This window comes from Helicoverpa zea, chromosome 5, assembly GCF_022581195.2.
Source record: "Helicoverpa zea isolate HzStark_Cry1AcR chromosome 5, ilHelZeax1.1, whole genome shotgun sequence".
Lineage (NCBI taxonomy): Eukaryota > Metazoa > Arthropoda > Insecta > Lepidoptera > Noctuidae > Helicoverpa > Helicoverpa zea.
Genome location: NC_061456.1, coordinates 11,242,857 through 11,256,800, shown reverse-complemented (window position 1 = coordinate 11,256,800; position 13,944 = coordinate 11,242,857).

Here is a 13,944-nt window from a genome sequence, read left to right as displayed (position 1 = left end):
ATGTTATGTGAACGGTCATAGGCCGGCTACATACGTTGCCACAAAAAATCGTAAATAATCGATATTAAACGGCTTATAATCGTATTATGTGGCGCTAATCTAAGTTGGATGTTTACTCGATCATCAAGTAAAATCGAGAGACTTGATTTGAATAAGTGGTTGCAAAAAGTACATTAAGGTTATCAAATGATTAAATGTTTTGTATACCTAGCTCATATAATGTATGTGTTTATCTGAAATTGTACTAATCGTTGAACAAGCCTAATTTTAAATACTCTTTCTACGGAACATTATAGAGGTACTTGCTATCAATTTTTGCCATGATGAAATTGAAATTTTAATATAATATAAAAATATTATCTTATTTTAAATAAGTTTTATTGTTCTTTCAATCACTTATTTAAATCCTATTTAATACATCAGAACATCACCATAAAATAAAGATAACTGTATTTATTAAATGATGTAGACAATATTAAATTCGTGTAAGAAATCTATTGAAATTAATAATAAAAAAAACATTAATAAATAAAATAATGAATTGTTAGTGAAACGTGTCTCTGAAAATATTCATTTAAATGAAAAGTTTTTATTTATAATATATTATATTATTGTAGCTATTAGAAATAGTAATTATTTCGTTAATATAAATTTTATACGATGAAGTTTCATGTTCTACCGTTGATTTGCTCAATGATGTTGTCATTTTCATTTGATGAAGTCTGTTAAATAAATTATATAAATAATATTTTCCTTTGTTTAATTTTTATCCATTGTCCATTGAATTTACAAAAGTTTAGAAACTGATAGATACTCAGCTACTACACTTTTAGAATAGAAATCTACCGAAAAAGCATTTGCCAAAAAAATATTGAGGAAAGTTAAACCTTTTTTAAAGTAAGTTAAAAAGCAGGTGAGTAGTAATTATCAAAATCAATGCAACCTGAAGTTCAGGCAAATATAACCGAAATATGGGCTAAACTACATACATAATAATCCTTGCTTACCCAAGAGAATAATTACTTTTATTTACAATCTGATTAATTATGACGATGATAATTATTGCAATCTTAACAAAGGCCTCTTTAGCCTAACTAATATATTTTAAAGCCTATATCATTAATCTACTACACAAATGGGGTGCGTATTAGTTTTATAACAACCCACAAATTATACGCAAAATTAGTGACAGACAACTACGCTATTAGTATGTGCTTAGTAATTTGTTTTAGACGACATGAGCATGTCTCTAGAATAATAGATATTAAATTTTGTAGAAAACCATATACTTATAATTTTAAGAAGTACCTATTAAACGTGGAATACTGTGATATTATACCCTTATAATGCTTTAGAAGAAATATTTTTTTCATGGAAACTCCCATCAGGTTTCTTTAAGGGGGTTTTGAAAATACATACCTAAGTAACTTTCCGTACACATCAAAATTATCTGTAATAATTTGTAATTTCAAGATACTACTGAAACTTAAGATCATAAGTCTCTTAACAGGCTACGTGCACAGGTAGGCAGGTGCAGGGAAAACCTATGTAAGTGGGGCTACACTGACGACAACAGCTGCGGGTGTGGTGCCATACCACAAACCATGCGGCACCTTCTATGCTGCCCACTATGCCCCGACACCTGCATAGTGGATGACCTTTATAACCCTACTGACAATGCCATATGCGTAGCGAAATATTGGGCGTCCAAAATTTAAGTTGCCATCGACTCGCCAAGAAGAAGAAGATGATACGTGCCGACCGTGTCTGTTGGTTGCACAAAAAAGGCTCGCATCAGCACGGGGTTCAGAGACACAGCGCATAGAATGTACTATTGTTAAACAATTGAAAACGACCCATTCAAACGATCATACTTGAAAGCACGCAATAGAATTCTTAAAAAAAACTAAAGAGCTTTTCTTGAAGAGCATTACAGGTACCTTCAAAGCCTTACACAATTTAAAACCATAAAAAATCAAAACAGCCAGCCCACCAAAACAAAAGCATAGACAACTTCACTTCGCAGATAATCTCTTTACATTTAAAAGTAAACACAACAGCTTCCCAAGATAGCTGGCTGAATAAAATCTTGCGCTTGTCTGTGGTACGGCGGCGTTACTGGGCTTACTGTTATTACAGGTGTAATACTCTGGATATACTGTATTATAACGGTAGATAATACTGCGTTGACAGATAATGTTACTGGCTGGTATGGTGGATTTATATTTTTGTTGATGTTTTTTTTTTCAGTTAAGGAAAATATCTCCGGTGTTACTTAAATGTTTTAGATGCCACTACATAAAAGTAACGTGCAAGAAAACATTATAATTGATATTTAAACCTACTTGGGAACCACTTCCTACGGGAAGTGGTTAAAAATGGGTAAAAAACCGGGTAAAAATGGGGCCACGTTTTTTCTAAGGCAGTAGATAGGTATTCAATATTTTCTTCAGCAGTTTTGGCGTGAAAGCGCGAAAGACAGACTGAGTTATTTTCGCATTTATGATTTGAATACAGATCAAATAAGATAGCCAGTACAAGATCAGTGATCAATTTTAGAAATCATAAACAAAGTTACATAAGTATATACCTTCTTTAAAAAACATAGTATAGGTACAAATTAAATTTTAAAAAACGAAAAAAAAAGAAAGACATTCACGCATCATTTACTTTGAAGTCTATTCCGCTATGACGTCATCTCGGAAAGGTCAACGGCATTACGTCAACGTGGGTAGGTATTATGCACGAAGGAATGAAAGTTGAGCGGAGATGCAATAAGACACGTAGGTCAGGCGCCTTCTTGTAGGTTGATGATATCCTCCTAGCCGATTATCGGCTACGGCGGCTGTTCTCATGTAAGGACATAAGCCAACTGCGTAGAACATAATAATATTATAATGCACAAGCATTTGCGCAGACACAGGTGCACTCACTATTTCTTCACTCCCATAGCCCGATGGGACGGCAATCCAACACGACTGGAAAGAGATCAGATCTTGTAGGTTAAGTAAAGTGCGGTAAGCGTGATCAGTAACTAGAACTAACTAGGCGTTCGGATTCCTTGTTAAATCAAGACGAATCTGTCAAAGATTAGTCTTTATAGATTGGTTTAAATAAAATTAGCGGCTTTTAAAGAAAGCATATGATGGTGGAGTGACGTTATTCGTCCCCCGAACACCCGCATTTTGGCGCGCTACTTTCTTAGGAGATTTTGCGTTATGACATCTCCGCTAGTCATTTTGTTCTCCATGGCATTATGTAAGTAAGAATCTTTTTCTTTCAATGGATCCTTCATTACATCCCTCGAGTATCGGGAAAGGACTCGAGGGTCGAATGTGAATAGACATTTACTGGAAAATATTTTATTTACCGTTCTGTTGGATTTTTTGTTTGTAATTTCATATTACCTACTATTTCAAAGTATGGTGGTGGTGTGGTTGTTAGGAGATGCTTATCACACTGGATGTGTGAGTGTTTCTATGGGTTAAAAAGAATTTGTAACCTAGTAGTGTGTGTAGGTATCTAATATCAGTTGACGTTGTTTGAATGTGTGTGAGTGGAATGACGAATAAGAATAAGATACGATCAATTAAATTGACCAACGATAGTACCTTTCGAGGATAACCTTAGTACTGATTTACGACTGTTCTACGATAAAGGTATGCCCAGTTACTGGTAATTGACTTGCTTAATCATAACTGGCTTAACGAACATCAACAGAATGAGTCTACACTAGTAACATTTCGTTGGCGTATTAAAAGTTTAAACGTACCTGTTCCCTTTCCATCCAGATAAAAATAACCACCCATAAAACACAAGCAGAACCGCAGCAAAATCCTACAACATAATTAAAATTACGTTAAGGATTTCTTAACGAGAAATTGTAGGGCATGTATACACTTAAAATTAAGAGACCCCACCCTGTAACCGGAATACAAAATACAAATTACCAGTGTAACCTGACCTTAAGGTCTACTCCATATGTTTGACCTCAGAGGTCAAGATTAATTGGTCCTTGTGGGCGGTAGATTATAATAAATGTAAATTTTAACGTTTCTATGAAGTCATTTTGCTTTGTTGCTCGTTAACTTTTGTGACTAAACTAGTGACATGTTCGGTTTATATTACATGGTACGGATTTTATAATTAACACAGCCAAGCTGCGCCTTGAGAAATTCTTATAAATACGAGTAGGTTAACAAATATGAAAGTACAGCTGAAACGATTTCAATGTTTGATAAACAGATAGTAGCATGAGAAAGGACATAATACTTTTTACGTCAAGTAGATCCCCATGAGACGGCAAGTATTGCATATTACTAAATAGACAGATAGACAACTAGACGTCTTACCACTAACCTGTACAGATTGGACATGATTCTCTAGCGAGCATCACTATTATTGCTAACACGACACACTATCTACCAATAACTTATTTCCATCGAAAAGGAACAGGAACACAACATATACAATGATAAATATACCATGTAAAAACCAGTATTTTATTTGTAAACCGCTATACAAACACAATAAGTACTATAGAACTGTAGGAAGCCAGCATGACTTGTAAACGCGGCTACAGACGCGAGTCAAGGCATACCGCGTGCCTCTCCGTTTGGTGCTCCTGGTAATGTTAGTGCATTAGAACTGCTTGTGTTTATAGCTTAGATAACTTAGTAACTGGATGGAATTTATTATTGATTTACGGCGAATTAAGATGTTTTTCGATGAGAGAAGAATATTAGCAAAATACGGATCAAAATCCGAGTTGTCATCATCTACCCAGCCTTTTCCCTACTATGTCGGGATTAGCTTCTACTCTAACCAAATGCAGCGGAGTACCAGTGTTTCATAAAGATCGACTGCCTATCTGACCTAATCAACCCAGTTACAGCTATCTCGGCAACCCCTAGGTATGAGTGGTTGTCACACTTACTATAACGGCTGCTAAAATGTTCAAATGCCAGCCAAAGTCGAGAGTGGTATTGTTATATATTCATAGCATACAGCACCGATTGAATAGTTGATGATATTTTCTAGTAAATAGCGATACCTATTCGACTATAACACTGTTGCAATTATTATTGCAACGATAAGCAAATACAACACAATAAGACATTAGGTATCTAAAGCCCAAACACTACCACGACTGCTCACCCCAAAAGCACGCAAAAGTAGGATGAATATATTCGTGTATTTTGGTATATTCTTTCATTTGTTACGTGACTAACGCCACTCAAAGAGGCTTATTACGTTTGACAGGATCCGTGTTCGGTTCGCGTTTATTTACTTGAACTCGCGAGATTTAGGGCTACACTAGACGAGCTACTGGAAGCTGCGATCGGTTATTTTGGAAATTGATAGGGTGAATAAATAGAATAACTCTTCCATGGATTACGTCCCACCGGACTATGAGAGTAAATAGAAAGTGGACCTGTGGCAAACGAAGTACTAAACCTTGTGTACCATTGTACATATACACAGCTAAATGATCAATAATATATCCTGAGGAGCTATTGGATTTTGGGGCTTGTTCCCATTTATTCCAAACCCATTGTTTTCTCTTCATACGTTCTCTTCAAAGTTTTCATACGTTTCTTCCACTTAGGTCCAAAATTTTTTATTTTGTGTCTTCTTCTTTCAGTCAGTTCTAAAAATTCTACATTGCATAGCAGAAATTATAGACAACACACGAAATGCCCACGAGCACACGAATGCACACGAGCCCAAACACGAAATGTATTAAATCGACACGGCGATATTCGTGTTAGATCCCCAAAAATCGCCGCTGTCAGTAGCTCGTCTGTACTTACTTTACAAGTTTCATATAAACGGACCTAGTCTTAGTGGACTTAGAAAGGATTGGTATATCGGTCGTGAGAAATTGAGCGTAGGCTGTGTTCTTGGAAGGCCGTAACTTAAGCCTGAAATAGGACCATATTGGATGGACCAAATGGAAGGTTTGATTCATCGTATTTTTTTCTGTTACTATTTTTACTATAAAGCATAGTCACACTAATGAATTTTACCATCTGGTTTGATCATTATTGGGTTGGTTTTAATTCTACTTTTCAGCTGAAAGAGGTCCACTGCCGGACAAAGACCTTTTCCAAAGTTCGCCACTTTGCTCGGTCTTCAGCAACCAACATACACTGCTTCCAGGCGACCTTGGCCAGTTAGTCCATCTAGTGGAGAGCCTGCCGACGCGGCGACGATGCGACTTTTGGGGCATATACTTATAACTCGATAACAGTTTCAAATCATATTCGAAAAAGTCCATTACCTTCGCCATTACAACTTAGAAAAATACCCATCGACTGCTCCATATAGGTACTTAAACTCTTCAAAACTTTCATAAAACCAGATTCCCATTGAAACACCTTCCATACTTCACCATCGCTCCGAAACTTCATAACGGCTCTCCATAACCACACTCCATATTGATTCTAAAACTAGCAAGTTCACTTTAAACCATTCGCATTGAAACTCATTACTGAAACTCTAACAAAACTTTAAAAGCATCTCATTTGAAACCTTAGAGCATTAAACCTACTAGAATCGCCATGAACATAAATCCAAATCTTCATGCGAAAATATCTGCTAATCAATGTTCTCCCAAGGCACGAAACAACGTGGCAGCAAATAGTCATAGCGCATTCAAGCATTTTCGATCACTTCGTTACTCACGCACACGATAAAATTGACATATACGTACATAAGCAAAGCTTGAGGCAAACCTACACATGATTTACTATGATGGGTACTCTCGTGCCTTTAGCAGGGGCAAAGGCAATAGCGTCTCCAGTTGGTTACATAGTCCAAGTGTGAAACTTACCTTCGAGAGTATTGCTAATCTATGCAAAGAAAATTCTATAGATTTTCAATATCCTGAAGGAACATTTGGGTAGAACTTTGTGAAGTTATGACGTCATATTTTAGAGTTATGTACCTGTTTGTTGGTGGGATTTATGCTGCTTTTGGTTTAGAGTTCTCATTTGTTAGAAACTAGGTAAAATTACTGTTATGTAACGACAACAAACGGGCCATTTTAAGGTACCGTCGATTCAGGAAGACCAGTCCTCAAAAAAATATCGTTCTTAGTCTTAAACCAACGGAACACAAGTATTCGCAATTTGCCTACAAAGACCAAAATCCATATTTATTTGCGATCTCAGAAGGTTATAGCTATAGACTACCTTTTATGTAGTAGTTAGTTCCCTTGGAATGTGGACGAAACTGCTGTTGAAGTTAATTTATTTCCTACTAGCTGATCCCGCGAACTTCGTATCGTTTAAACCTTCCCTGGAACTCTACAAACATTTTAAAACCAAAAAAAGCCAAATCGGTCCAGCCATTCTCGAGTTTTAGTGAGACTAACGAACATTAATTCATTTTTATATATAAGAAGAAGATTGTTGAGTTAGTAGGTATAGCCCTGTACAATTAAGCTATAATACAAGTAAGTATCTTCAACCATTTTCACGATGTTACTGTAACATGTCTTCGGAAAGTCACATTGATACAAATGAACCACTTATCTGAACTTCTGATGAACATTTCGCGAGATGATGACGAAACTTGTAACATTAGCGTCGGAGATCTATGCATGTAGATGCAAACACAAATTACAGTTCGGAGTTGGTGTCAGAAGAAAATTGAGCATCTTGTGGCCATTAAGGCTGAGACTACACTGAAGTGGAGCGGAGCGGAGATATTTTAAATGATAGAAGTTCGTTATTTAAACGTGTGGTCCCGCCGATTCCATAGTGGCGTGAATGGAGAAATTCTATCGGTTATTTAAAAAAATTCTTCGCTCCGCTCGACTTTAGTGGAGTCTTGGCTTAAATCTGTAATTGTTTACTTTGGTTTTATTGTGAAATTAGTTAGGCCTGGAGCCATAAAATAGCTCTCAAATTTTTCGATTTAATAATAGCTTAGTCTAGCTTTGTTTAAAAGTCAATAAAGCACCACTGCCTTTCGATTCCAGGTCAGATACCTAAGTCAATGTAAATCTAAAGTTTTACGAAACCGCACTTTTTATCTCAAATTATCATCATAATTCTACCCTAAATAATGGCATAAATACACACATAAATAAAATAAACGTAACACTATAAACCCAGCTTCACACATACATACAAACTTTACAAAAGAAACAATTGCTGCTCTCAATGAAATTGCCTTTTTTCTCAGAACTACAAAAAACTACTTACTAGGAATACCAATATTTTTATCAAGCCTTTTTGTTAACGTAACGCAGAACATTTGTATAGCTTTTCTTATTCGAATTCTATCTATTGATTTAGCAAAGCTCTCCAGTATACTTAATTTACCTGCTTTTATAACTTTTAAAAGGTAAATTAAATACTAAAATAGCTCAATTCCTAATATTAGAAATGAAGAAGTGGTCTACTATGTCTAATTGTCTATCGCACTCTATCTTATCCGTCCTCTCTGTATAACTGTATCTTGCTCTCACACGTCAAAACGACTGAACCATTCTTGAATTCATATTGATGCAGGTAGAACAGCTGAGAACAAATAGTGTTTTATAGCAAAATTATTTTAAAGCAATTTTTAATATATTCACCTATTTTTTACGAAACTACAAGTAAAAGATTCATACTCAGCTTTATTCATTCAGATTCTAACATTTCCTCAAAACAAAAACTAGATTGTTATAATTTTCTCTTTTTATATTTTCTGTCGTATCTCAAAGAGTTTCTCTCTAACTATTCCTTTTGTTCCTTGTTTACACTTAGCTGTTAATGTGACTTGGTTAATGTTCGGGTCGACCATTCCACCATTCCACTTCAGGAGTATAGTTTCCGAACGTTTCCGAACCCTATAAAATGTTATTTTGTACCAACAACAGTTTTCAACTGTTGGATGGCTTGGATGGCTGGCCCCAATTTATTTGTCGTGTTTTCGATAGATTTTTGGTGGCGTTGATAAATATTTGGTTATTTGTGTTTTTTTTTAAGTAGAAATTTCTTTTTGGGAAGTAATTCAATAAGAAGTTACTATAATAGTACCTAATAATAGTACCTAATAATAGTGAAGACTGTAATGGAATAAACCAGTACTTACAAGAAAAAAAAATCATTTTTTGGTAAAGTAATATATTATTCGGTGAATGGGCTAATCTCATAGAATGAAGATCATTGTAATTACAAAACAGTACCTTTTGGATAGCGCGATTATCCAGCATGGCTACCTTTTATCCAGGCTCGCGGAACAGCTTCGCGTGCCACGGATAAAATCTCTGGTGGAGCTTAATTTTAAATAAAATTAGGTACATGTAATCGGTAAAAAAATTAAAATTGCATGCATTAATTTAAAAGGAAACAAAGTAACAATGCGCAAAATTCGTCCATAGAGTGGGTCACGTTTGAATCCTCGTTTTCTAGGTGCAGATTACAACGGACCAAAGTTTTTTAATTTAAATTCGTGTTTCCAAGACAATACCCCGTTACATAGTTGAATTGCGCTCAGTTAAAGCTAAGTTTCAGGACCTTTGAGCAACCGTAAAACATTGATTCCTGTATAAAATGACAAAGATAGAAATGATAATTTTAATGCGTAAAATGTCGGCTCCCGACACCGAAAGCTGGATAAAAAAACGGGCAATCAAAATTAAAATCCGCCAAACAAAAAAAAGCACAAACAAATGAACCGTCCCTTCAAAAACCGAAATAATTGTGTTATTCCAAAACAAAATCTGGCCATTGTTAATTCGCAAAGCAAATCCAATGAAACACAAGTTAATTTCATAATTGACCGCCGCGTTGATTTTAACGATTTACCCGATTTACACTGGATGAAAATTTTTTAAATAAATATTGACGGACAAAAACAAACACCAGTCTTACGTTGCCGCCGAAATAAATTACATAAATTGCATAAAATCGTTCCGTGTGTTTGACACAAACTGTATGAATAAATATCATAAAAATCGATTTTCGATAAAATGACGGATTTTCGACGAGTGTGAAGTATCTGTATTTACACCGTTTTCAGCGTCTGGTGGATGGACAAAGTTATAATTATTATAAACTGATTGTTTTATAAATTGAATGGAAGGGATAATTAATTAAACGATTATATTAAAAAATTTAATAATGCGGCAAATCGTGATGTCAACGAGCATTTATGAATGATATTTTATTGTTAGGTAATAAATATTTAAAACCAATTAATATATGACAGTAAACTCATGATGTTATGGAAAACCTATAAATGATTAATGAACGACATCAGATAAATATTCTATTCTGACTGTTCACATGTCTATGCGCTGCTCATTTATGTAAATAATGGTTTAAAATATCAAATCAATCATCGCATAACAAACTAGATAAAGTCCATTATCTCAATGATACCTAACAAAAATCAAATGACTTAAAAGAAAACTGTCACGAACCAAAAAAGCCGTACCTTTCAATTAATAAATAAGTCTGGGCAATAAGTAATAATTACACATGTACCCTATTTATCACGATTTATCCGACAGCGGTTGTAAGTGAAGGAAATACGAGAGTTTGGGCCAGAGTTCCCGAGCCTCAGAGGGCAAAAACTCACTCTAACGACCACCTCGCATTGGGTACATTGCGAACATCACTTATATAGGGTAACGTAAATAACGTAAGGAGCAATTCTTTTTTCTTTCGAAGAGATAATTTTCACTTTGGGCTATGCTTTTTAGGGAATTCGAAGGTGAGGTAAGATATTGACTTGTTGTTGGATCGGTTAATGCTTATGTTGTTTTTCTTTTGTAATTTGTGACACAGATGGTCGGCGATATAAAAGTTGTAGAAATACGAGAAATTTCGACCTGCATCATTTCCTATACTATATTTTTCTGTAGGTATATTTAGAACTCAATAAAGGGATTTAATATATGTCTTATGAGTTCTATATAATTAAGTATTTTGCAAAGAATCTAAACTGAAACCAAGCTTTATTAACTATGGTGTATTTTACATGCTAAAGCAGGTTATTAATTAATTTTCCTTCCAGATGTTATAGATACAGAATCGAACAGATTGTCCGATATAAAATTCCAAGAAAACGTCAACAATCCTGACTTGGGATTGTGCCTACTAGCAGTATGTCAGTATGTCTGATTACGTGTATTCAGTTAATAGTTGACTCGACGCGCATTACCGACAATCGCAGTAATTAGATACCCACTGAACACGTCGACGTGCCCAGCGGCTTCTGTGCGCTGAATAACTATGGGTGCGCATGGGAAACTACTGGTAATATTTCTTGAAATACTGAGGTATATGAGGACCTGGTCAATCATTATTTGTGTTTTAAGGGGTAAAAACAGGTATATATAATTATACTAGCTTCCGCCCGCGGCTTCGCCAAGCTTCGTCAAGTTCTAGCGCGTTTCCAAGTGAACTCTTCAAAAGTCCGGGATAAAAACTATGCTATGTTCTTTCTCATGGTCAACTCTATCTCTGTACCAAATTTTATCAAAATCAGTTCAGTGGTTTAGACGTGAAAGCTAAACGTAATTAGTGAGAAACGTGATTAGTAGAGATGAAACTATATGACAAAGACTAGAAGTGAAATTGCCCGTAAATTGGATATCAGTAATACTATATGCTGTGTAATCTCACCTTATATTATAATTATGACTTGTTTGTTTATTTATTTGTTCCCTTAAAACCTCGGAAACTACTCAACAAATCATTATTTCACTGTTGAGAAGTTACACTCTTCCCGGATGACACTATTTTTTATCCGGGCACTGGAAGACATTCTCCCGACTCAAAAAAACAGCTTATTTGTTATATCCGACATCGAAAGCAAAGCATACGTATCATGCCCCTCCAATTAGTACCACACATAAGAACGCAAAACAGTTGAACGCCAAACTCAACGCTACTACCATTCAAGAGGAAAGTTATCTTTGTAAACAAGGCATGATTTCAAACAGCCGTCGGTGGCAACAGTAGGGAGCAAAAACCGTCATGTGGCGTGCAATATCGAGCCAGGCAAACATTTACCAAAGCCAGTTGGTGTACAAATGGCGGGATGAGTTTTCACAAGTCCCTGTGTGCGTAGAACATATATGTGTGCGTGGAGATTCTAAGAGTAGCCGTATACTGCAGACTGAATAGTCGAGCAACAGTTGCAACGTTGGTGGGGATTTTTTTGAAGAAAATCTTGATTATAATCAAAGATTTCAGTCGGTGTTAAACATGGAGAACCTAATAATTATCGGAGGTGCCATATCGGAACATCTAGAGAAACTAGCGCGCCAAAATGCGGTACTGGAGGAATTGGGGTCTTTGGCTTTATACGCCTGTTTTGGACCTGAACATTTTTTTATAATACTTACCAAAAATTGTTGAAAGATGTCTCAAAGAACCCGAACGCCTGCATTTTGGCATCTCTGATACCAGCTGAATACCTGATCTTTGTAATATGCGTACTACCATTCATCTTCAAACTGATTTATAAGCCCAAACCAACTCGGCCGACTAAAAGTTTGCCGTGTACTGGCACTCTAAAAGATTCTTTATGAGCACCAAAAACTAGTGGAACAGTAAAACGTCGAAGCCATTTTTATTGACTACATATTTACGTATGTCAATAAAAATGATATTGTTATAAATTGTGGATGTTTGCACGATTGATATAAACCGTTTTATGTATGGTTAAGTAGGGCTGTAAAGACGTTCTCAATGGAGATTTGATAATGATGGCAGATGGTGATACAAGAACCGTGCAAAGTAACTGTATTTTGATGGTGCTTGGTTGGGGCCGATGTGATTTTCATTATGTGGCTAGATTTGGGGTTTCTTAATTTACGGGTATGGCTCTTTCAGGTGGATCTTTTAATTTTCAATTATTTGGATGTTTTTTTTTTGTCTCTACATGGACATTTCGAGGTTGATTTTACAGCTGCAGTAATTAGCAACCAAATTCAATTCTCTCTAATGAGCCAGAATATTCGAACATCATTACCATATAGCGATCAGAAATAGATATGGTTTTGACGAATCCGACAGAATTGCTACCACAACTCAACGCATATCTACATAGCTTCTTTTATCCACTTGACTAAAACGACGGCTCATCTCACAATGGTGAAGTAGGTATACTCAGAAACCTGACCGTACGTACAAAATTCTTTTCAAATAACAACTCCAACATATTCAAACAAACAAACCATCATAAGTCAGAGAATCAAGACACACCATTACCGCATCATTCCGGGTAATAAACTGCCATCATTTCACAGGAGCCCGACTCTAAATCCCGTTCCGTGGCGCATCTCTAAACACCTCATACATTGCCGACGTAAATAAATCACTACGCGTGAAACAATAGAGATTGAGGCCTTGATGGTGGGGAAAAAAATCATAAAAACACCATTACGGAGACGTTAACGGATCCATGACTGCCTCAATACTGAATTCTGAAGGAAAACGATGGGGAACGATGCTAAACGTCTTTATCGTGAAAAGATGGAGAACTAATATTTAGATTTAGAGGGTTTTGATCGGTTGTAAGTTTCTTTCCTGTGTCAAGGTTGGATGAGAGATAAATAAAACTAATAGAGGATATAATAAAACAAAATGTTTGGAATCTCTGGATAAAACTGCAACATTTTTCTACAAGGTTATTTCAGTTTGTGAGTAAAAAAATTTAAAAATTGTTTAATAAATAGTTTTAATTCAATAGTTGTGAATAAGTTCCACATAATATAATGGTTGCTTGAATGGTTGTTAATGAAACTTTTTGATCGGCAAACTACAATAGAAATAAAATCTTTATGCCACAAAATCAATTTCAATGTCAAAAATTGACGTTCACGGGAAACTATGAGAAACAGCTTCTAAGATATAATTTTATCTTTTAAATATTATATTATTCCTTTAAGATTACTTTTGATTAAGAACAAATAATAATTAATACTTAAGA